Genomic DNA, 26,294 nt, shown 5'->3' on the forward strand with positions numbered 1-26,294 from the left:
GTACTATGTATGCTCTTTTGGTCCTACTAAATGAAATAAAATATTGCATCTGCAGGGCAGTCACTTTCACAATGGGAAACAAGCGAGACACATACTGTAATGCAGTCTTAACATCTGCAGACCAGAGACACATAGAGAATAGAGATCCAGATACAGCCATTCTGTAGCCAAGGCCAGAAAACAGAGGCACATTCAGGATAGAAGCACCCAGAGGTTGTGGCACGGGTCAATTTTTGCAGTCTTGCTGCTGACAGCTTTCGCTGTATGCCGTGGACACATTATAGCCAATAGTTTAACACAACACACACAGACAGATTTGAATCTGCCTCATGATTGGCTTTCTACCTTGTCAATTTCAATTCCTTACTCAGTGGTTTTCCACTTTGTTCTAGTATTTATCCTGTCTCTGGAGCATTTTATATCCATCCTGTTTTTTTAATCGAATGAGCCTATCCTTGCATTGCTGACGACAGGAAGCTATTTTTCATGTTGCATGTTTTATGGAAATTAACTTTTTGTTCTCAATGGGAATACTTGACACTTCCACTTTTTCACTGGTATGTCTGCTTCTGCCCTGCCTTTCTCTCCTATATGCTTTGATTACCACCCTGACACGCTCTCCTGTGGCTCTGCATCAGCTAAATCCAAGCCAGAACCATCCAGCATAGCGCTTACCTACACTGTCTGGGTAACTTTACATGAACCTTCAGCAAATCCAGAATCAGAATCAGAAAAATCAGGAAAAGCTTTTTTCAATTTCCTAAATTAAAATCGTAAAAGCATACAATCAAAACAGTCCAGATGCATAAGTCAGGATATGATATACATCGGTGCATTATAAAATCATCAAACATTTACTGCGTTTCATCCGTGCCCACAGAAACCTCACCATCCTATAGCATATGTGAATATTTGGTATGGACTGTAAAAACAGATGGGCAGGTCGACACTGCCTAAAACCATAATGCTTTAAAACTGGTGTAATATTTACAAAGTAAAATACTATGGATAGCGCTTTGTTTAGAGGCAGGGTCACAGGGACAACTAATTAAGCTCATGGACCAATCATTAATCGCCGGAAAGCGAATTAAGCGGTGAAATATATCCAACCTGAAACCGGTTAAAATAAATCTATGTAGGGTATTATATATATACTGTAGGTAAGGTTGTTAATCAAATGTAACCAGAGACATTAACCCCCTTCGCTGCCAGGCCTTTCCCACCTCAGGTGGCATGCCCTTTTTTGGCTATTTGGGGCAGTTCACGCTTAGGCCCTCATAACTTTTTGTCTACATAAGCTACCCACGGCAAGTTTGCGTCCTTTTTTTTCCAACATCCTATGGATTCTAGAGATACCCAGAGTTTGTGGGTTCACCTAAAGGAGACCAAGAAATTAGACAAAATACATCAAAAATGTAGTTAAAAAGAAATTGGAAAAAAGGGCTGCAGAAGAAGGCTTGTGTTTTTTCCCCTGAAAATGGCATAAACAAAGGGTTTACGGTGCTGAAATCACCATCTTTCCAGCTTTTAAGAACAGGTAGGCTTGAATCAGATAACCACATTTTTCAGCACAATTCTGGAATTTTACTGGGACATACCACATTTTTACTATGTTTTGTGCTTTTAGCCTCCTTCCAGTTAGTGTGAAACCAATGCTGGATCCCAGACAGCTAAACATTTCTAAAATGTAGACACAATTCTGAATTCAGCGAGGGGTCGTTTGTGTAGATCCTACAAGGTTTTCCTACAGAAAATAACAGCTGAAATAAAAAAATATTGACAATGAGGTGACAAAAACAGCCATTTTTCTCCACGTTTTACTCTGTAACATTTTCCTGCGATGTCAGATTTTCAGAAGCAATATACCATTACGTCTGCTGGACTCTTCTGATTGTGGGGATATATAGGACTTGTAGGTTCATCAAGAACTCAAGGTACCCAGAGCCAATAAAGGAGCTGCACCTTGCAATAGGTTTTTATTGTATACTGGGTATACAGCAATTCATTTGGTGAAATATAAAGAGCCAAAAATAAGTATCAAGGAAACCTTTGTATTTCCAAAATGGGCACAAGATAAGGTGTTGAGAAGCAGTGGTTATTTGCACATCTCTGAATTCCTGAATTCCAGGGTGCCCATACTAGCATGTGAATTACAGGGCATTTCTCAAATACTGTAGATGTCTTTTTCACAAACTGTCTTACATTTGGACAGTAGTGGCTCGCGAGCCGCAGAAGGGGCGGGTCACGGAGGCGGGAGGAATAAGCTTTAAATTTAGTTTTTAAAAAATCCACTTACCTCCTCCGCCGCTCCTCTGTCCCTTGACGCTCCTCTGCCTCTGCAGGCACAGGCTCCCATCCTGCCCTGCGCCAATCCTGACGCTGCTCAGAGCAGCGCCAGGATTGGCTGGGAGCACCCAGCCAGGGCTTTATCACAAAGAGTTATGTATTCAAAAACTATATTGCTCACTTGCTTGAAAAAGCAAGACTCACTAGCAACTACTCTGCACAGACACAGCAATCACCGATGATATCCCACTAAGAAGAAAAAAGAAAAGCAAATTAGACATAAGACAACACAAATATCATTGTGCACAATTTTAAACACAATCCTGCATTTAGTACACCACCTACAAACATGTCATTCATGCATGGCAACAATACTCCTTTGGAGTAAATGTGTTTACTTACCTAAAACTTGCAACTATCCAAACCGCAGGTCAACCACTGCCAAACCGCAACGAGCCACAGCAAAGGAAGCAAAAGCTTTGAACTAGAACAAAAAGGAGAAATAAACTGTTATAATCACAAATGAAAATACTTCTCCAGTTGACTAAAACCCCTCCACCAAACATTTAGAATTTTGGGGGCAGATGGGCATAAAAAAACTAGGCGCCACCAGTACTGTGCTGAATCCCTTGCCTAAGGTGCTGCCACCCGCACAAAAAAAACTAAACAAATGCTTGGCGCCTTAGTGGCTTCTGCCCTCTCTGGGGGCAGATGGGCCTAAAAAAAATAGGCATACAAGAAATGGCATAAAACATATTGCCCCCTTTGGGGGGCAACCCTTGCCCAAGGGATCACCCCCCACACACAGTAAACACACACACAAAAGCCCTGGTGCTAAGTGGTTTCTGCCCCCTTTGGGGACAGATGGGTCTAAAAGAAATAGGCCGATCTGTCCCCAAGGGAGGCAGAACTGCCCAACAGTGCATTGCCCCCTTTGGAGGACAACCCTTGTCCAAGGGGGTGACTCCCAACACAAAAAAGACAAAGGCAACAAAAAGAAAATTGCTGGCGTCTTGGGGGCAGATGGGCCTAAAAACAATAGGCCATTCTGCCCCCAAGGCGTGCAGAAATAGCATAAAATATATTGCCCCCTTTGGCGGGTGACCCTTGCCCAAGGGGCCACCCCTCCCACCCCACAAAGCACACACACACACACAAGATCCCTGGCACTAAGTGGATTCTTCCCCTCTTGGGGGCAGAAGGGCCTAAAAAAAAATAGGACGATGGGCAGAACTGCCCAACAGTGTTTTTCCCCCTTTGGGGGCGAACCTTGCCCAAGGGCCCCCCGACACAAAAAAATACAAAGTGCAAAACATTCCCGGTGTCGTCGTGGCTCCTGCCTCCGCTGGGGGCAGATCTGCTTCAAAATAATGAGCCGATCTGCCCTCAAGGGGACAGAAATGGCATAACATTATGCCCCTTAGGGGAGCAACCCTTGCCCAAGGGGCCGCTCCCCGACACATACAAAACACACACACATAAAAACAAAAATTCCTAGTGTCTAGTAGGCATTCGTGCAGCAGGAATGCTGAAAGAGACATCGAGGGAAAGAATAACCCTTTCCTTTCTCCCGATGCCTCTTTTGTAGCAATCCCCCACCAGCCGGAGTAAAAACGTCCTTCCTTCCTCGTGGACACGCTATAAGCAAATGGCTTCCAGCGCATCCGGTGGCCTCTAATGATGTCAGCGTGTGATCCTCTGGAAGAGGCAGGGCTGGAAGGGGAAGCGATTCCCCTTCCAGCCCTGCCCGGGAGAGGGGGCAGTGCCAGCCAAACGCCAGTCCACACACTCCCATCAGCTGGTGTGATTGCTGTATCAGGCGTGTGGGCGTATGAAAGTGATGGGCCCTTGAATGACGCAGTCTCTTTGATGCAAGTGTTGTAATGGGCTGGGTCCACGGCTGGCAGCATGAATGGTCTTGTGCATGTCATGTATGAAAGGTGCATGAATGGACTGTAAAGTGGTTGGTGCCTTGATGCAGCTTTACAGCTCACTAGCTGTTAGTCATTGGTTCAGTTTTTTGGCCTTTCAGTTATTAACAGTGCATTTCATTTTTGTGAAATCTCATGTTAATAAAATTTGATCTACTGAACCATAACTCACCCGCGTGCCAAATCCAACTAGTATTTGTGGTAAAAATGACAAAACCTGCTCCGCTCTAATCAGGCATCGCAGCACACCCATGACATGCTAGGTGTCTTGGGTGGGACCCCGATGATGAAGCATGCCACCAACTTGGTTGGTGGGTGAGGGGTCTTTTTAACATAACCTAAGTGTGTTTCTTTTCACAATTTTAGTGTTTGGAACATCACAGAACTACGTGACACATCAAAACGATCTATTACAAAACTACCTGTGTTTGGGGAGGGACACCTACGTTTTTGGTTTCGGGTGCAGCCTTCATCTAGGGAAACCTACCAAACCCAGACATTTTTGAAAACTAGACACCTGGAGGAGTCCAGGGTGGTGTGGCTTACGTGGATTCCCAACATTTTCTTACCCAGACTCCTCTGCAAACCTCAAAATTTGCTTAAAAAATCATATTTTCCTCCCTTTTCTGTGTAGGATCACCGCTCCAGCACTAATTTCCTACCACCCAGCGTTCCCCTCAGTCTCCCAAGTAAAATGATACCTCACTTGTGTGGGTCCCCAAAGCAGAGTCAGCCTAAAGATGTAGAAAAGAAAAATATGTGCTTATCAACTTGCTGTGCTATCCCCTCAATCGCTGCACGTTTTTGCCCTTTTTCTGTTGCAGGCACCTGGGCCACCCACACAAGTGAGGTATCATTTTTATCGGCAGACAAAGGGGAACATTGGGTGGTAGGAAATCTGTAATGGCACAGAGATCCTACAAAGAATAGTGTGGAAAATCTGATTTTTTAAAGTTATATTTGAGGTTTGCAGGAGTCTGGGTAAGGAAATGTTGGGGGATCCACACAAGCCACACCTCCCTTGACTCCTCCGGGTGTCTAGTTTTCAAAATTATATGGGTTTGGTAGGTTTCCCTGATGACTGCCGCACCTGGGACCAAAAATGCAGGTCCCCCCCCCCAGCAAAAACAGGTAGTTTTGTAATAGATCATTTTGATGTGTCCACGTTGTGTTTTGGGGCATTTCTTGTTGCGGGCACTAAGCCAACCCACACAAGTGAGGTACCATTTTTATCGGGATACTTGGGGGAATGCTGGGTGGAAGGAAATTTGTGGCTCCTCTTACATTTCAGAACTTTCCATCACCGAAATGTGAGGAAAAAGGTTTTTTTTGGCCAAATTTTGAGGTTTGCAAAGGATTCTGGGTAACAGAACCTGGTGAGAGCCCCACAAGTCACCCCATTCTGAATTCCCCTAGGTGTTAAGTTTTTAGGAATGTCCAGGTTTGGTAGGTTTTGCTATGTGCTGGCTCAGCTAGAGGCCAAAATCCACAGGTAGGCACTTTGAAAAAAACAGGCCAGTTTTCTCCAGGAAAATGTGGTGTGTCCACATTGTGTTTTGGGGCATTTTCTGTCTAGTTTGAAAAATGTATAGGTTTGCTAGGTTTGAGTGGGGGCATAACCATGCCCATACTGGTTGGTAGCCACCCCACCACTACTTTTTATTATTTTAAATTCCCTGGCATCTAGTAGGCTTTCTGCCCTCCCCGGGAGTGGATCGGGGGTAATTGCCTCATCTGCTCACCGGTGGGCAGAACAACTTTGTCCCCATTTATTTGAGATGGGGGTATGGCCCACCCTCTTTTTTTTTTTTTTTTTTAACAAAATCTTCCCTGGTGTCGGGTGGGCTTCCTGCTCCCCTGGGAGGCAGATTTGCCTTACAAAAATAGGCTGATCTGCCCCCAACAGGGGCAGAAATGGGCTAAAATAAAGTTGCCCCCAAGGATTGACCCTTGTGCCTAGTGGCTCCTGCCCCCCCGGGGGCAGATCGGCCTAATTAAAATAGGATGAACTACCCCCCGGGGAAGGGGGGGTCAGAAAAGGCCTCATAAATAATTGCCACCCAGGGGAGTGAACCTTGCCTAATGGGCCGCTACCCTGATGTCCATTTAAAAAAAGAAAAGAAACCCCTGGTGTCTAGTGGCATTCCTGCAGCCCGATCACTAAGCGATAGTGCTGCAGTAATGCTTAGAGACACATGACAAGGGAAGTAAAAGCCTTTCCTTCCCTATTCATGTCTCCTTGACCTCCCCTGCCCCCGTATCAAGGAGAAACAAATCTGTTTCTCCTTGGATCGCGCTGGAAGCATGCTTCCAGCGCAATGGGAGGCGACCTCTGATGAGGTCACCGCGGGATTGCGCGCTCACGTCATCATACGTCACTGGGGGGGTGGGCAGGGTGCAAGAGGAAGCGATTCCCCTTCCAGCCCTGCCCATGGGTGGGAGGCCCTTGGCGGGAGTGCTAGTGCTTTTCCCAAGGGCTGGGTGCAGGACGTAACAGTTACGTCCTGGGCACCCGAGCTGTTCTGCCTAGGACGTAACAGTTACGTCCCAGGTATCCAAGGGGTTAAGGGCCATATTTATGAAGGAGGTAGTGCCACCTTGAGCCACAGTAGCATAATTTTCTTTCTGCTAATGTGGCATTAGGTGGGCAAAAAAGCTGCGCCATATTTACAAAATGGAGCAATGCATGCATTGTGCCACTTTGTAAACCCTTGTGCCACATTATGCCTGTGCCAGGCATAATGTATGCAAGGGGGGTGTTCCGGCATTAGGAGGCCCAGAAAAAGAACGCAGTGGAATCTATGAGGTTCCACTGCTTCATTTTAGTGTCATTTTTAATGCCTTCCTAAGTCAGGCATCAAAATGAGGTTCAAAATGAGGTTCCCATTGTTTTCAATGGGCCTCCTTTCACTTTTCAGGATTAACGTCAGCATTTTTGGCTCTAATCCTGCAAAGCGCCAAACTAGCTTCAAAATTTGTAACACTGGTTCCCTAATGTGCACCATGGTGTGCTGTCTCATAAATACGGAGCACACATGGGGTCGTTATGTGCTGGTACGGGGCAGGGGAAAAGTGGCACATCAACTCTGATTCGCCACTTTTTCATAAATATGGCCCTAAATGCCTGCAAACACTGGGTTTCATCACCTCACAAGACAACCTTTGATCCTCACATAGGGTCAAACAATCTACTTTAAGTTGCTTTCTACTGATATTCGTTAAATTCTCAGGTTGCTCAAAGGAATATTGGTGCCCCAAAACGTTTTTTACATGCTACAGCCATGTAAGCTGGAAGGCCGCGTCTAACTTCAGGCAATCCACAATCCATGACAATCTCAAGATTTAGGACAGCTTGCTCAGTAGTCCAAATCTTATGCCATTGTAGAATGTGTTGGATTTTAACTAAATCGCTTCGAAATGAAAGGCCCAGTTTAGCTTTACATGCATACGTTGGACACCTATTGGGCAATGCCAGTAGATATCTCAGAAAAACATTTCCAGCCACTTGCAGAGGTTGGCCTTCAGTGTGTCCCTACACACCAGCCCCGCATGTTATTGTTGGCACACACTTTGAGATATATCTAGTTAATAACTCCTTCATGGGTTTCCTACCACATTTTCTAGTGAAATTGCATAATGCTGTAAGGGTTTTAATATATTGGCGATTCCTAGTGTTAACAGCCTGCCTCCAACTGCCCCACTGGTCAAGCGTTAGAACCAAATACGATTTTTTTTTTGTAAAATCAATGCTGGTACTTCGTATAGTAAAATTCCTGCATATCACCTCATTTTAATAGAGCCTTACATTTTGAGTAAAATTCTCGAATGTGGTCACCAACCGTTGCAGTCCAATCGGGGTACGGGCCATTAGTACAGCGTCATCCACATAGAAGAGGCGCGGAATTGGGCGTTGCCCGACTTGAGGAAGATCATTACAGTGCTCATTCAGAACACACCCCAGGTTGGTAATATAAATTGTGAATAGGAAGGGTGCAAGCGCCCAACCTTGCCTGACTCCTCTCTCTATTTTTTTTATAGATGTCTGAAAAATAGTCAACCTACTCAGATTCCTCAATAACAACCTCCAGCCCATGGCTGTCGTCAGATCCCAAAAAAGGGGTATTTATCACTCACCAGAAAGCCCTATTATCATTAGTAAGGCTAGCTTCATTCATCTCTCAAGCTTCTCTTTCTCTGCATCAGGGCGTTTTTTATACTCCTTTCTGAGAGCCTGTACCTCAGACCTACACCTTGGGACCTTTCGCAAAGCAGTTTTTAGCCTCTTGTGGCCCTTTGAACACAGTGATACAAACCACCCTTCTCTTTTCTTTGCTGAGTGCTTGACTGATGCAGATAGGGCATTTCTAACTCCTTTCATGACATGTATAAATGCTTCAATCATCTTCTTATGGTCAGCTGAATAATCTAAACAAGTACTGAATCTATCTTTCTGTGTGGCCACCAATCGTTCAAGAAACTTTACAGTATCAATTTAAGACCACCGCAGAAAGCAACAGTTGTTACCAACAATATCTGTTATCCACAATGTGTGTTTTAACAGTCGGTATCAATGTGTCTCTGCCCCCCCACGCAAACAAGGGTTACACTCCATGGAAAATGATCACTCATTGCATTACTGTGCATAACAAATTCCTTTACCATACAAGAGTGTTGAGCCGAAAATAACACATAGGCCCTCATTACGACCCTGGCAGATGGCGGCATTATGGAGAAAAGTACTGCTAACAGGCTGGCGGTACTTTTTCCCATATTAAGACCCAAACCGCCAATGTACCACTCCGTCCGCCACGGCGGTAACAGCCGCTGGGCTGGAGACTTCAGTCTCCAGCCAGGCGGCCGTCACTAGCCTGCTCACGGGATTATGACCCTGCCTACTGCCATGAATTTCTCACCCTCCTTCCCGCCATGAAATCCATGGCGGTAGGCACTATCAGTGACAGGGAATCCCTTCCCTGTCACTGATAGGGGTCTTCCCTGCCCCCCTCCCCAGATGCACCCCATCCCCCGTCCCTCTCCAGATCCACCCACCCAACATACACGCACCTTCACGCACCATCACACACACTCATACACACACTCATGCCCACATGTACCCACTCATGCATACATCCATTCACAAACACATCGAAACATACTGACATACATACAAACACACACGTATTCACACATCACACAATACACGCACTCACATGCCCTACATGCACATTTATACCACATGCAATGCACACCCGCATTCACGCACACAGACACACACACCCCCACACTCAACACCCCCCACCCCACTCCCCTGTCGGAGCACCCAACTTACCTGATTTCAGGGGGTCCTCCGACAGGAGACGTGACGGGATCTGCAGCAGAACACCGCCAGGCCGTATCATGGTTCATGATAAGGTCTGTGGCGGTCTACTGGCTTGGCTCTGCTGCTGGCGTCAGCGCCACCTTACCGCTATCTGCCGCCATGACCGCAGCCAGAATTCCACCATCCTTCTGGCGGAATTCTGGCTATGGTCATAATATGGCGGACGGCTGGTAGCCACGGCGGTAGGCGGTTTTTACTGCCACTGTCATAATGAGGGCCAAAGTATATGACTGTGTTGGCCCCTTGCCCATGAAAAGTACATTTAAACGGGACTAGTGTGCAGAAAAAATCATTACAGAAACCTGAGTCAAAAGACTCAAACATTCTTTATCTGGAGATTTTTTTCCTGCTCCCTACATTTGTTGGGCCTTTATCAAGCATTTGCAATGCAATAGATCAAGCATTTTCTTGAGTTAGAGCTATTGGCATTGTAAATTCAGAACTGGACTTTTCTTGCCACATAAATTGCTCAACCCTACCCCATAAATTTGTCTTTTCCTATCATGTTTTGGTGGACACTGGCGGCGACTGACATCAGAAATCACAAGTCCTTGAGGAGACTAGATGATTGCACTACCTCGAGTTGTTTAAATGTCTGAACAGAAATTGGAAAATAAGGCTGGAAAAGTATTTTTCTTTTTATGTTAACAGAATGAAAAGTCTTGCAAGCATTTTTGCCTCACATTTCAACAAAGCTCTAATTAAGTTAACAATAGCAGAGCAGCCTGAGAAGATTTATGGCCCCAATAAAGGAGAGAAGCAATTCCCTGTGTGTGAATGTCTGAGGGCTGGCAGGGATGGGGCCTGGACAGAGATACTCCAGGTTCTAGGTTTAGCTACATTCTACCAGAAAGGGCATATTGTGGCTTTCGTGAGAAGTTAGCTAAATGTTTAGGCACCAGGTGTTTCTTTTGTAAAATAAGCTTATTTTAGGAGCCAGAGGTAAACAAGGACAGCACTGGAATAAAGCCATAATAAATGTCAGGGACGTGGGAGGACATGCGAGGAAAGAAATTCTGCAATAAGGCACAGGCAGCTACCAGACTAAAACACCACCAGTGAAAAGTGAGCAACAAAGAAATGAGAAAAGTAGTCTGTCACAGCAACAGATAAAGAAACCAAAGTGGAATATTACAGTAGTTGGTCACTGCTCTGAAGGAGAAAAAGGAGGTGAAAAAAGGCAGAACTGACCATTAGCGAGCAAGAATTTTTAGGACACTGCAACCAACAAATTAAATCGCTTTAAGCCAGAAGAAGTATACTAAAAGTACACCCGAGGTCGAACACTTACACTCGACCTAAAAAGGCCTAATTACCTAATAAAAAAGAGACTATCCAGGGCCACGGTGCAAAAACACACAATAGTACCTTGAAAGATCTGAAAATCATTGTGAAGAGAGGTGGTCCTGCCCCTTCTTGGCGATGACCGGCCCAGTACAGGCCCTCCCTTGGCCCAGGCTTCACCCAGGCACAGCCCGCGCGCGTCCCACACAGCAGGAAGGCAACTGTCCTTAAATGTGCCTGATGGCAAGCTGCTGGCTTGCTGGGCCTAATGGGAGGTGCCAGCTGCCATGCAAAGTGGAGCCCATAGTCCTTGGCTGTATTGTCTGCGTCCCACACAGCGTGGAGGCAACCGTCCTTAAATGCGCCAAATGGCATGCTGTTGGCTTGATGGGCTTAATGGTGGCATCAGCCGCAATGCAAAGTGGAGCCCGTAGGCCTGGGCTAAAGTGTCTGCATAAAGTGAAGGCAACTGTCCAGCAAACCCATACTTTATCACCCACTGCTCACCTGGCCACATCCGAGCAGCCCACAGTGAGACACTGCCAATTCATCTGTCACTCCGCCAACCACAGTGAGCCAGTCAAATATTGCAGGCCTATTCCTATTTGTGCTCCTCATTACTAGAGCTGGTGGAAGTCCCATGGCCTCCACTCCCGAATAATTACTTTACAATAGTGGGACAGAGAGGCCTAGTTACCTTGACACTCTATCCTATTTCACTTCCTCACCCCGATGTGTTCCAAATTGCAGGCACAACACAAAATGTAAACATTCCAGCCATTAACAGACTCCAGATCAACAATCCCAACGCTGAAGCACTGGCTCTTAACTACATCATAGTTCAAGAGACATGAACAACATATGAACCACAACACATTGCAAAGTTATAATGACTCACTGAATAGCATACAGTGAAGTTATTCACCTAATCAATATAGAGGTACATATGCAATTCCCTATTGGAAAATCCATCACAGATCACATGCTACACTGCACGTTACTGGAACTAATCCACAAGCAGGCCACCACAGTAGAGACCCAGTCCTGGAGGACATCAGTAAAATCTGCCTCTGTAAGCTAAGTAAAAACTTCTAAGCACTGCAAGCAGACCTGATGCCACTGACTAAAACCTCCACATGGGGAGGCAAACCCCAGCAACCAGCCAGAGATTCTATTCCTCTCCGAAAGCTACTACACACAGTTTGTCTGTTCCCTATCACCAGCGAAGTGGTACCGGAGCTGTCACAAGCTCAACCACATTTTCTTGGTTTAATACCTTACGTGACTGCCATGTGTCTAGCTCCGACGGAGCTCTACGCAATGACCACACGCAACTCTAGAATATCTATCTCATCTTACCAGTTAAAGGACTATTATTATGATTACTTTACTTCTTATTGGTGAGCAGGACATACAGCACCCTGGCACAGTCCTACCTCGCAACCAACAGACAAGCCCAAGGAGACAACACCGAGCAACGCAGAACGTCAAGGGAACATCATCTTTGCAATGAACACCAAAGATGAGAAAAACAACCCCTGCCGCGCAGAAGCATCTAGGCCCATATTTATACTTTTTGACGCAAAACTGCGCCAACGCAGTTTTGCGTCAAAAAAATTAGCACCGGCTAACGCCATTCTGAAGCGCCATGCGGGCGCCGTATTTATTCAATGACGTTAGCCGGCGTTAGCCGCCAGCGCTGTCTGGTGTGCGTTAAAAAAAACGACGTACACCAGGCAGCGCCGGCGTAGGGGGAAAATGGCGTATGGGCGTCCACAAATGGTGCAAGTCAGGCTGAGGCAAAAAAATCGCCACAACCCGATTTGCGCCATTTTGTTTCGACGCCCATCCCCCATTGAAATGACTCCTGTCTTAGCAAAGACAGGAGTCATGCCCCCTTGCCCAATGGCCATGCCCAGGGGACTTCTGTCCCCTGGGCATGGTCATTGGGCATAGTGGCATGTAGGAGGGCACAAATCAGGCCCCCCTATGCCACAAATTTTTTTTAAAAAAAATACTTACCTGGACTTACCTTAATGTCCCTGGGGTGGGTCCCTCCATCCTTGGGTGTCCTCCTGGGGTGGGCAAGGGTGGCAGGGGGTGTCCCTGGGGGCAGGGGAGGGCACCTCTGGGCTCATTCTGAGCCCACAGGCCCCTTAACGCCTGCCCTGACCCAGGCGCTAAAATCCAGCGCAAATGCAGGTTTTTTAGACCCGCCCACTCCCGGGCGTCATTTTTGCCCGGGAGTATAAATACGACGCATATGCATCGCAGCAATTTTTTAAGACGGGAACGCCTACCTTGCATATCATTAACGCAAGGAAGGTGTTCACGCAAAAAAATGACGCTAACTCCATGAACTTTGGCGCTAGACGCGTCTAACGCCAAAGTATAAATATGGAGTTAGTTTTGCGTCGAATTTGCGTCGAAAAAAACGACGCAAATTCGGCGCAAACAGAGTATAAATATGCCCCCTATTCTTCTTGGTTTTTGGCCTGTTCCCCTCCTTGACACAGTGTAAAGCACCTGGAATGAAATAGCTCATACTTACATTAGATCAATGTACTAAGGCCCATATTTATACTTTTTCTAGCGCCGCATTTGCGCCGCTTTTTGACGCAAAAGCGTGCAAACTTACAAAAAGCGGCGCAAATGCGGCTCTAAAATATAGTATAAGTATGGGCCTAAGTATAAATTGTGAATCCTAGGGAGCCGTTGTTTTTATTTTAGCACAGTAAAGCTTGAGCACTGCTACTGATCCAGCTCCTCTGTGAAGAGCAGTGACAGGCTACAGTGTCTCCTCCATACAACGCGGCTCCCTCGCATGCAACATTGCTTGGAAATGGCCCATGTCTGTCTCCCACCCATTCAGACACAGTTCTTCGGACACTGCCAGGAAAGGACCCTGAAGCAGAGATGTTTCCCCGACACGGGAGCGCCTTCCGTCTCTGTTTTATTGACATCGCTTTATTTTAGGGCCAGACAGGGTTTTTTAACATCCACACAGACATTTGGCAATAAAATTTTAGAACAACATGCCTGTGCTCGGGGCATGCAGTTCAAATGTGCTTTTCGTAACATTTCTTTAATTGGATGACATGTAATGTAAACATAGCCAGGGGTTTCAGGAACTGAACAGGAGCCAGGGTTTTTACATAGGCCAGCCTTAAGAAGACCTGAAACTAATGGAGAGTGTCCAGCATCACAGAGAAAGAGAAAGCAGTGACCCACTTAGGGAGCAGGGTAGGTATCACAGGGAGACCAGATAGTATCTGACAGAGTCAAGATGAACTCCTGATGGGACATATTCGGAACGGAAGCACACTGAAACAGGCTCCGCAATTCATAGAGGCAGGCTAGGTATCACAGTGAGGCAGGGCAGACACCTAGGGAAACCAGCCAGCATCACCAGGCGGCAGGGCAGTACAAAACAGACAGGACAGGTATCCTGCAGACCAGTGCTTAATTTGTAAATTATATCCTGCCGTGCCCAAAGCCCTCCTCTTAAACAGGGCTTGGGCACCGGCACCTTTTTATTTACAATATAGCACTGCACTTGACACTGGAGCACTGTGAGTTGGCTAGAGCGGGTGGCTGTGGTGAGCAGCTGGACTTGTTAGGGATCAATTTTCCCCAAGGGGATGGATTCTGTTTCTCTTTTGCCTGTCTCTTCTCAGCCTTGTATCAGTGTCTGTAGGCTGCCATGGCCATCTGGGTTTTTCCTTTTCTCAGATTCTCTTTAACTTGTGCCTTCACTCTGCTACTGCTTTACTAGTTATTTTAGCTTCACCTATGAAGTGAATGTCAATAGAGCTCACCAGATGGTGCCATGAGGTATAGAGCATACCATGGTGGCTACCATGTTTTTGATGCTTGCAGGCATAAACCACTGAATGTGTGGAAACTGTCAGACTGAACCTCAAAACAACTAAGATGGTGTGTTTTAGTAATCACCCAGCACTTTGCAGGAAACTTCCAGGGTGGTAACTCAAAACATTTTCTCAACATCTGTTCCCATCACCAGAGAGCCTTGGCTTTTTATTGACAACCCGTCCAGATGACTTAGAGGTATGAACTTGTTTCTTTCTTCTAAGAACTTTCAAGCATTTTATTCCCATTGACTGATTTGCCTAAAAGGATGAATGGTGATGTTATACCGTACTCTCATCGTGAAAATATCCTTCATTAGAGATTTCAATGCTTCCGAAATATGGTAGAACGTTTCCTACAAAGGTTTGGCAAAGGGCCACCTCATATCTCTATGATCTTCTATGCAAGAATTTTAAAGTCCCAGGCAAAATTAAATTTTAGTGTTCTGGTGATCCATTTCCACCAGCTACAAGGCAATGGTTGAGGAAATTTCTTGCAACGTATTGTCTTATTATAATGACAGGTTCGACCATTTTATCATGCGCCACTCACTTTTCTTTTCACTTTCAATGTTGTATAAATATAATTTTTACAGATAACACATAGAATTATAGATTGATAGCGGTAAATAAAGGGGATGTTTTTCACAGAAGGTTTTGAGTCACATCATATAGACAACAAGGGTGAACCTGGAGTTGTCTATTATGTCACTCAGAACCCTGTGTTGAAATACATCAGTATTATTGACTTTTTCCCATCTGTAATTTTATGTCATGTATGGCTCCCAGCATCACCTGCATCTTCTTTTAACTGTGACACAGAAGTAGAGGCATAATGAGAGAGCCATATATAAAATGGCCTCTTCTCCCTTTCTCAAATGTAAACAAAATACATGGCCACCTGCCACCCACCCACATTATTCTATATGCCTTTCCTCCCTCTCTCTGAGCCTGGCAGGCTCTCTGAGTGGCCTGTTAGAGCAGCTTGTAATTCCTTTATGACTCCAGTGAGAAACAATTGATGTTTCTGTCTGTTGCTAGAGCATGACAATGAACAGATAGATTTATTATCTGGTATTCATACTAATGGCTCGCAATGAGATCCACGCATGACATTTAGAACTTTAAATGGATAACAGTGGATAAGAGGAATGTTTTTCACCAAGGGGTTCTGAGTGACCTCAGATAGACAAACTGAGTGAAACTTGAATTCTCCTTGATGTCGCTCAGAACCTTGAGGTGAAAAACATCTGTTATTCACTTTTTACCTATCTATAATTTTATGTTATGTATGAGGCGCCAGTGCTTTAAATGGGCCGGTACTGTCCGGTACTGAGTGCTGGCACTTTTTATTTTGAAAGGTGGAGTACCTGCACTTCTCTCTTAAAACGGAATACTTTTAATTGGAGTACCGGCACTTCTCGGAAACAAGCAGGTACCAGACTACCTGCACATCTATTTTTCCATTTCAAGCACTGATGAGGCCCAAAATAATGCATCCATGCGCTTAGCTGCTACAGAGCGAAAGAGGTGTAATAGGTACATGACCTCTCTTCCCTGTTCCAAGTATTACAAAAGTACTTGGCCTTCTGCCACCCACCCCTACAACCCTGTGAGCCTTCCCTCCCTCTCCACTTTCCTTCCGCGCTTTCTGCTCGCCAATGGAGCAAAGAGCCAGCACAGCAGCGACAAGCTCTCAGAGAGCCTATTCATAGCAGATGGATTTCCTCTATGACCTAGCAACAGTGGACAACAACTTGTGCTTCAAACTGCTGCTACGAATGACCAGATTTAGAATCAGATATTCACGCCAGTGGCACGCAATCAGAGCCACACATAACAATTACATTTTCACTGCTCTTAATTTCAAATGGATTTTGTAAAGGTGAGCCGTTGGTGTTCAAGTGGAAACTGTTTGTGCCTTTCATCTGAACTCATGTTTGTTAAAGTTAAGGACTACCTTCTGTCAGGCATAATCTGATGGTGCGTTCAGTATGATGAAGACCGGAACTGGGAAAGCTTACAGTCTTTACTGTAGTGCCCACACAGCAGGGTGCAGGCAGATCGGCAAACACAGGCCAACCGTGATGGAGTATGGAACTAGAGACAAACCTACACTACACAGTATGATGAAAACAGAACATGGAATGATGGAATTAAACAAGGTTAACATTATAGACCACCTAGAGTAAAACACGTAGCAGAACAGTGCCACACCCAAGATTTTGTAATGCTTCCAAGGGCAGATGGACTGCTTCTCATGCATTGGCTTTTCCATCCAGCAGCTGCATGTCATTGATCAATGAAGCAGTCTCACTGATTTAGAAGTATTGTCTCCAGCATTTCCATTCCCTTCGAAAGCTCTCCTTTGACTTTCTCTAAGGGCGAAAGAGCATGTTCAGATGTGGACCTCAGTTTTCTGTGTCAACAGACTGAAGCTGCACTTCACTGAAGGGATCCCATGAAGCCGAAACATGTATGACATTGATTCCGACCTCAAGGAAGGTGTAATCGTTTGGGCGCGGCTGCTCCTTGAGGGGTGAATTGGGGGAAATGCACAATGTTGGATCTTTTGTAACATAAACCATCATTGATTGCCTGTGATGTTATAGAAGGTTGTGCGAAAAAGGAGAGAAGGTCCAAGGGGACAGGGTAGAGTAGAGACAAACCGCCAAAGATTCCCCTAGGGACTGTAATCCTAACCATACAAACTGTAATACCTAACTATGCAAGCTCTGTGTAAATATGAGATTAATGAAATTATATGTCTTTTTGTTTTATGTCTTTTTGTCCGTATTTTGTATTGTATGTTGATATATTTTATGAGATACATGTTATAACTCAATAAATAATATCGTTTCCTATATTCTTATGTATGTTTTGAGTGTTTTTGCACAGTTTGCAAATTGTTTGTATACTTAGGCACTACAGTACCTGGGCAATCTTTGATGGTTTGTGTCAACTCGACTTAGGCCTCTTGTCTTTATCTCATTTCCGCACAGTCTTCTATAATATCGCAGGTAAGCAGTGTGTAGCCAGACAGTTCATCCCTTTGACATGAATCCCTTTAGAAGCCATCCCTTTAGGCCTTTGCACTGGTTACCAATGCTTCAGAGTATATTCAAGGTTCTGTGCATGCAGGTTACACCACTGTGTACTTTTATTAAAAACTCCTTACCTTTATGAAGCAAAGGACTGCGGCCTGGTCATTTACAGTTCAGAGGTCATAATGGGAAACGACCTTTAACGTGAACTTCACAATATATCAAATCACTGGCCCTGGAAAAACTTAAAAACGACTTTTGGAAGCATAATCTTAAAAAAAGAAAAATAAGCATTATGCATTGTGGTTGGTGTTGAGTTTCAGTGGGAAATCCTTTGCGACAGTTGCACTTTACATTAACCCCAAAAACAAAACTTCACAGAAATGCTGCCCTGAAGTGTTCCTATTGGTTTTTAACAAAATTGGCTACAGGTTTTCAACCACAATTTTTGTTCTGGGGAATCATATGACCTGGCCTATTAAAACTTCTGGACAGATCTTCATCAGTCTGTGAGCAAATTCAATCTTTTTCCTCAGTGCCTTGCCGCCTCGGTACGATTTGAAATCTAAGCATCTATGCCACAGCTAGTTTTTCACGAAAGGTCGCATCAGTTTAGTGTCTCGAGGCTTCCTTATAAAGCCAGCACCTCATAATTTGCAAAACTCAGATTCAGATTATTGCTATTGTTCCTTAGACAATAACACACAGCAACTGATGCCATTGGTTTCCATTCACTTCCAACTTCCTTCCCTCTCGCCATAACAACACATTATTGTGTGACTTGTGGATTGTGACAGCCCCGCATGTCACAAGAAAAGATAAAAGAACCTGCATTGGTTCATTTGGTTGCGGGGAGTGGGGGGGGTCAAATGTCATGAAATGATGTCATCATCCCATCAATAGCCTCTGACAAAGCCACCCCTCGTCAAAAATGGTACATTCTGGGACGGCCCTACCCACAATTTCTTCTGCTCCCATTTTACAAAATCGAGATCTTTCTCTACTAGGTACAAGGTGAAAACCATAAACGTCTGCTTTCATTCCGTCATCGAGTCCTTGTAAGGCTCTTCGTAGTATAATTATTTCATTTAATGACCGTGTCCAAGAGGGAAGAAGGGAACACAAAACGTCTTTGCGGAGGAACACGTGTATAAACATCTCCGAACTTCATTAAAAATAAGCCGCCTCTGACTCACCATTAGGAAAGCAAACAACATTGGATCCTGTCACACGCAATCAATGTTGTGATTTTACACCTACTACAGCCAGAAAAACATCTGCATTAGCACAGCTGCGACCAGTAACAGTAGTGATGGTCAGAGTATCGTTGCTTATCACCCCAAATACTATGAATGGGATCAGCAGTCTGATTTCCTCCTAGATGCTCCTCAACCCCCCCTGTGACCCTCAAACATGGGAATAAACTCCTCACATCCATTGGATTCATCCTTTCAGAGTTGTTTTCTCCTCATAATCTGTGTTACTCTTACATCCACCTAAGTATTCAACAGTAATCATTAAGCCAACACACCCATAACCTGCTTCTTATCACCTATGAGCATTCAGCCCCTAATATGTTCTGTGTATTACCTTCAGAACTTTCAAATTTAAATTAGCCTTTTGGTGATATTGTGAAACACAGACACATACCTTCTATCATCATAGGAAGCCCAAACCTGACTGTCTGCTCCACACAATTCTCGAAGCCCATAGACTAATATCCTGTTCCTCACAGGAACTTTTAATTCCAACATTCGACTTAATAAGATCCCAGGAACACTTTGACTCAATAAACTACCAAGCACTGTGCCAGGAAAATCAGACGCTTAAATATGTCACAAAGTCACACAAGATCAATTTACTCATCACCAACTGTGGATGGCCAGTATCAGCCAGATTAAGATCCTTACCACCCAAATCTTGCAGTCAGCTTGTCATGGTGCCATCACAGACTCCTGCCTCTGTTGTCCACAGTTCCACTCATCTTCTCTTTGACGATTTAGGGAACCCTTCAACCATGCCCATGTGGCATTTTTCATCATTAAACTGCTCCCCTCAAAATCACAACTACATGTCCCCTACAAGGTGCCTGCTGTGCCTAACAAACTCAGACGTCCACAAATTTACACTCCAAACTCAACAAAATGTTACTCGCTCTCCATCATCTTGGAATCCTACCCTCATCCCTTCCCCTCTCCCCCTCAAATCAGTGGACTGAATTTGGTCCCCATTGGAATCCTTTGCCTAAAGATATGTTACTCTGAGCACTAGTGTACGCTCTCTGCGACAAAGCTGGGGTCTCTTTTCATTTAGTAACTTAGACGCACTTTGAGCCACTGGCTCCCTACTCATCACAGATAATTCCATCTTCTGCATGAACTGCTCATATCAGGCTATTCCAGTCATAATCTTTCAACACAATCATTAAAAGTGGGCAGACAACAAACAGGAAACTTCTGGGGTATTGAAAGAGTAGAGAAATACCACTTAATCATGTCAGCATCCATAGCTCGAGAGTGACAATCCCAGGAGATACGGAGATGATTGGCATTAAGCCTATTTAAAACGTATGTTCTGTGGATAACATGAATAAATGGAAATCTGCTGAAAAAATATTGAAACATTGCTCTACTGCTGCTGGCTATAGAAGTTTATCGCTGAAATGGAAATTGAATGCTCTGGACATGGAATTTGTTAAGAACAATGTCAGGTAGGAAGCAGAGGTTTGGTGTAGTAGGGATAGTCAATGCCTATGGTTGGTGCTCGGGAGTGCAAATAGTCAGTGTTGGTAGGGCGTGAGGTGTTGTGTACATTGTGAAAAAAATAGGTGAATAAGTTATCCAGTGTAAGGGCATGTCAATTTTACGTTCACATAAAAAATAAGTCATTTTGTGGGCGATGCGGCCTAAAAGAGGTGCTGGGCCCTGCCATAATGGGATGATTGTTGGAAAGCTGTTGCCACCTAACAAGGGTGGTCTGTTTGGAGCTTGTTTTGCAGTCAGAACAGAAGTTGTGATCACTACTAGACAAGGGTGATCTGTGTGTGTTCTTTCTGCTTCTACTGTAGACAATATATCTTCGCATGTCGTTTGCAAACACTGATCATGACATCACCTCGTCCCAAAGTTAATGTCCACTCTTACTTTCCCCTAGTTACGATCAAAATTTCAACCCATTTCTACAGTTAGTATCAGCAACCTTATTTCCATAATCTTCATCATATTTCCATCACAGGACCGCCCTTACTCCTAAATGAAACTCTTCATCAGCTTGGAAGAAATGTCCTGACCTCATACAGGCAATCGCCATCAGCTCATATCCTTCTGCTTTTACAATGTGGCCATATTTCATGTGACAACTCCGAATTCCTCTCAAATCTTAAATTCTTTAAATTCATACTTCCCAGCTACGGTTCTTCCACATTATTGACCGCATCTGAAGGACCCATGTGGTCGGGGATGTCAGGGATGTTCGTTAGGTCTTGATCAGGTTTACAATCTCTACTGATCAATGGCCCCTTTATTGTACATTTTGGCTTGTAGACTCTTCAGCTAGTCCAAAAGTGGGGAATTTATTTGTGAATAAAAAGTGTGAGATCCCTTCTAGGCATCCCTTAAGGGGACTCCTCATGACTCAGCCTCAGTGAAATTTAGTGGTCAGAAAAGTTTGCAAAGTTGTTTGATGTGGAGATTTGAATGGATGCCACTTCGGGAGGCTCAAGGTACAAGAATAATACTGTCTTCTAAAGTTTCGTGCTGCCTTAAATGATGGTAGAACTCATCGAGCAGGCTAAAGTGGTAATTCCAGTTCTTGAAAATGACCATGGCATACACTGGTACTTGAGTTTCGAAATTGGCAGTACTGCCAGTGAAGGTCTTTCCCTCGAATCTAATTTACAGCTTCTGTAAATGTATTTCAGGTACTGATTTGTCGCAGTTGGACCGCTGTCTCCTCGGTGGCTTAAGTAACACTTTGAAGACACCGCTGAGGCAGTAAAGCCTATGTTCTACCACCAAAAGTCACACAAAATCATAGAATTCCTCCAATTGACTCGCAGACTGTTAAACACACTGAAAAGAAACATAAATCATCTCAGTAAAAATGAATAGAGCAGGGCGCACAGTATCGTACCAAAAGTGGATTAGTAAATACCAGAAAGAATTATGTGTGAGAGATGTGCCACAAAATCAACCACGACGAGACAATATTAGTAAATCTGGGCCTATATTTTCAGTCAAAAATCAAGCTTCTATTTAAGAAAAAGAAGATTACGTTTCTATTGTATATTTAAAGATTTGTGCTCTAGTTAAAATTGATGTTGATTTGTAGAGGCTTTCTGCTGAAGTGATTTCTGTGGTGCCAAGAGACATTTTTTGCTGATATTTCTTGGCTCACATAGAAGCATGTAAGCCTAGCTTGACTAAGACTTTGCACCACAAAAGGCAATTCGGGGAAAAGTAAAGGTTTATTTGAAATTTGCAAAGCCACGCAAGGCCTGAGATGTGTGGCCGTGCATGGCTTTGTAAAGAAATGTATTGCAGCTGTTTGTGCTGTGTTATATTACATTTAAATTTGGGAGCTGTCCCATGGGTAAAGCATGGGCATTCCCATGTATCCATCCATGGAGTTTGGTGCATTCCCAGATTTACACAGCCATGTAGACCAAGGAATGTGTCAAAATGCTACACCTTTCGCAGTGAGGCTTAACGTTTATTTCTCCTTGTTGTTCCTCTTTCCACGTGGGATGCATTCTGCAACACACTTTGGAAGAAAAAAATGGCTCTAATGATTATTTTTGTGTAGTAAGGTGCCCGTTCTTGCACTGAAACAATCGTGCCTGCAATGCAAGCACCTTTGCACTAATACACAAGTGTGCCTGCATTGGCACTAGGGTGCACACAGAGCACCAGCACAAGAAAGAGCAGAAATGCTTCATACCCTTGTAAATATGGAGCATTTTTGTTTTCTTTCTTTCACACAATGTAAAGCAACACGTTTAGGAGATATGTCCCATAATTTCTATAGTCACATAGTTACCAATGATATTATTTATCATTGCAATATATTACTGAGGTCTGAGCCTGAATTATTGCCATTACATCAGAGACATAAGCTGTCTGAACTTGTGAGGCCTCTGAAACGTGAGCAGCAGCTTTATGTGTCTAAGCCTGTGAAATATGTTGTACCAAAAGAAAGCTCTCCTGTGTCTAGATGGAGCTAGGCAGATTGTTGTTTTTCCTTTTTAACACCTATCCCCTTTCAAACAAATTCCCAATAATGATACACGACAAAGACTCTGTTTGAGTCGGGTATGAAGTTAGAATTACAGAAAATGGAAAGTAGAAGAGAAACAAAATGCTATAGACACTTTGAACCGTCAATGGAGATCCAGATTATTTAAATGACATGTCAAAACTATACATGTCAACAAGTTATTTAAAAAATTGTATACTAATATGAACTGCTTGGTGACAACATTTCAATACCATTGTGAGGGTAACCCTCGACTTTAAAATCCCCGTCTAATAATCATCTGACCTGGTGTACAAGTGAACATATTTGAATATTTCATGAATTTCCCCTCAGACCTTCCTCTTAAACCTGTGTATTTCCAGAAAATGCTTTTGACAATAATTGCACTGTACTATGTTGCCCTATTTTTTCAAAATGTTACGCCAAGGAGAATCCCCACAAATCTCCCGGCTGCAAGTTGCGACACTTTCTCTCCTGTTGTTAATTATCTTCAGTTTGGGAGGCTCTTTATGCTCCATCGGTTTCAAACTTCACCAGCTTCTACTGTTGAGGATGCACATGTGGACGCACACGTGCAATCACGTTTTTTCTTTTTACTTACCTGTCACTTCCAAGTACTTCATTCAGTTCTGACTCCTGCTCTGGCTCTCAGTCAAGACCTGAATCAGTGCTGAAATGGCTTTTTGGGAATTGCGACAGTCTAGCAGTACCAGATGGACCAGCTTGAAAAAAACTGTGGGTATGCTGTTGTTTTTGGGCCTATCACAGCCAAGGGGAACAAAAGAGACAGCTCACACACTGACCCTTTCAAACTGGCACATCTAGCAGGGCCAGACTGCTAGATTGCAGAGAAGGACAATCCAACACTGACCTGACCATGTTCTTCCGCTCTTCCCACTGCCATACTAATGGAAGTTCAGCTCACACCCGTTGTGGCTGAGAGGATGAATTCTGGCATTTGCTGACGGGACTTTTGGGCATGAGGTACCGTTCTCTGTTAGAGAGCTATGCTGTGATTTCAAACAAAAGCCCAGAATTAAGGGCAAGATGTATAATTTTTCCAACAGCAATTAAGTAATTGCGATTATCTGCGAGTTGCAATCACATAGGCGCTATTTGAATGTATGAAACTCCAGGGGTTTCATTTAGTGATACGCAATGGCTCACAAATCGACCTACCTCATTAATATTCATGAGGTAGGTCCCAATTTGCGACCCATTGTGAATGGCTATAATCACTGGCATGGTGCCCTGCTGTGCTCAGCAGACCACCATGTCTGTGATTGCTTTTAAATAAAGCAATCTTTTTTTAAATAAAAATTTAGCCCGTTTTCCTTAAAGGAAAATGGGATGCATTTCAAAAAGAAAAATGAAAAGTTTTCTTTTCTATTTTTAAGAGCAGGCAGTGGTCTTAAAAATTGTTTTTGCATGCATTCACAAAGTGGAAGGGGTTCCTTTTGGACCCCTTCCTGTTTGTGAATGGGTTACCACCTACTTGAAGTAGGTGGTAAAATGCAAATGTTTTGCAACCGCATTTCAGTCACAAAACATTCCTACATATCGCTGCGATTCGGTATTAGGAAGGGACGCCATTGACACGCCCATCCTTAATACCAAATCGGTATGTAGTCGCAATTCCAATTTGCGATTCGGTAACAAGTTACTGAATCGCAAATTGGAATTCATACATATCAAAGTGCATTTTGCAAACGCAAACGGGCCGATTGGGCCATTTGTGATGGCAAAAATGCATGATGCATCTGGTCACAGGTTCCTGGTGTACAAATACCCACTACTCACAAAAACGACAGCATTGAGCATGTGTGATGTGTTCTCCTATTGTAGATGTCCTTGGCATAATGGTTTCTTTCCTTTGAATAATATTGACATTAGATGGAGCATTTCAGCATGCTCTAATTGAGGTAGACAATTCTTTTCATCCCAGCAAAGGGATAAAAATCATGAGAACATGACATCAATCAACATTTAATTTACAGTATGACAAATTTGGCAACACAATGAAAACTAAGGGGATCTCTTTGCAACTGACTGAAATTGATCAGTGAAAGTCCTAGTGAAAACAATGATTAGTCCATTGGTAACATCCAAGGATCAGACAAGCACATGGTTAGATCTCCTCACATATTATGGCAAATTTGCAACATCTTCTTACGTTCCCCAAACCGTTCTGGGAAGATAGCTGTCCTTGGCCTCCTGTACAGCTTTGCAACATCATGAATAAAAGCAGTCTTCCCATTCTCGGTCTCTCCATGTACCTTCGCAAAGGTTGGTTTCTCAGGCTCTCTATGAGTAAAACAATAGCACACCTATATCCAAACTATTATTTAATGTGAAAGCCACCTGCAATGAACTGATGTTAGAAGAAATGAAAAGCTTTTTCTCATGTTATAGAAGGTTTTCTAGTGGGCTGAACATAGTTAAGTTAATGCAGAATTTGAGTAGCACATTTTGTCCAGTTTACTCCAAACATGTTGACTTTTGCATTACAAATGTCAACTGCATTCTAATTTGGGCTTAATGTTACAATAAATGTAAAATGAAATAAAACTGTTTACACATGTAAATGAATATGATGGGGAACTACATTTTTTCAACATTAGCCTCAACATTAATACACACGTTATGAAAATCATTATCGTTTTGGGAACAAACACTCTCTAATACCATAAGGTTGAATATAAAATCGTAATCAATGGTTACATTTCAATTAATATGGTTATACCACATACTTAATTTCTCTATCACTATAGTGAATACACATGGTTGACTTTAAGTAGACCACTTTCCAATACATTGTATTAATTAAAACATTATATTTCATCATGGTCACATATAGATCAACATTGTGAAGCCAAAGGTAGCAGCCATTCTCCACTGCACCAGCATTGTGGTGGTAATTCTTGGCATTTAATGGCCTCCTTAGCATGATGGTACCTGCCGCTGCAAAATTATGATCCTTGCAAAAAGGTTGTAAATATATCTAGGAGGTCATCCTTAACATGGCCATGTCCACCACTGGCAATTCAGTGCCAATTGTTGCCATAGTGTGGCATTAGTTTGCATCCTTGACATAAAACAATTCCTGGCTTTGAAATAATGAATCTTAACTCTTCAAAGGCTTCCTTTATATGTCGTGATGATGCAGGGGCACACTTTGCAAAATCTATTCATGTGTGTAAGAAGGGAATGTGAGCATTAGAAGAACATGACAAACTGATACATTGGT

This window comes from Pleurodeles waltl, chromosome 6, assembly GCF_031143425.1.
Source record: "Pleurodeles waltl isolate 20211129_DDA chromosome 6, aPleWal1.hap1.20221129, whole genome shotgun sequence".
Lineage (NCBI taxonomy): Eukaryota > Metazoa > Chordata > Amphibia > Caudata > Salamandridae > Pleurodeles > Pleurodeles waltl.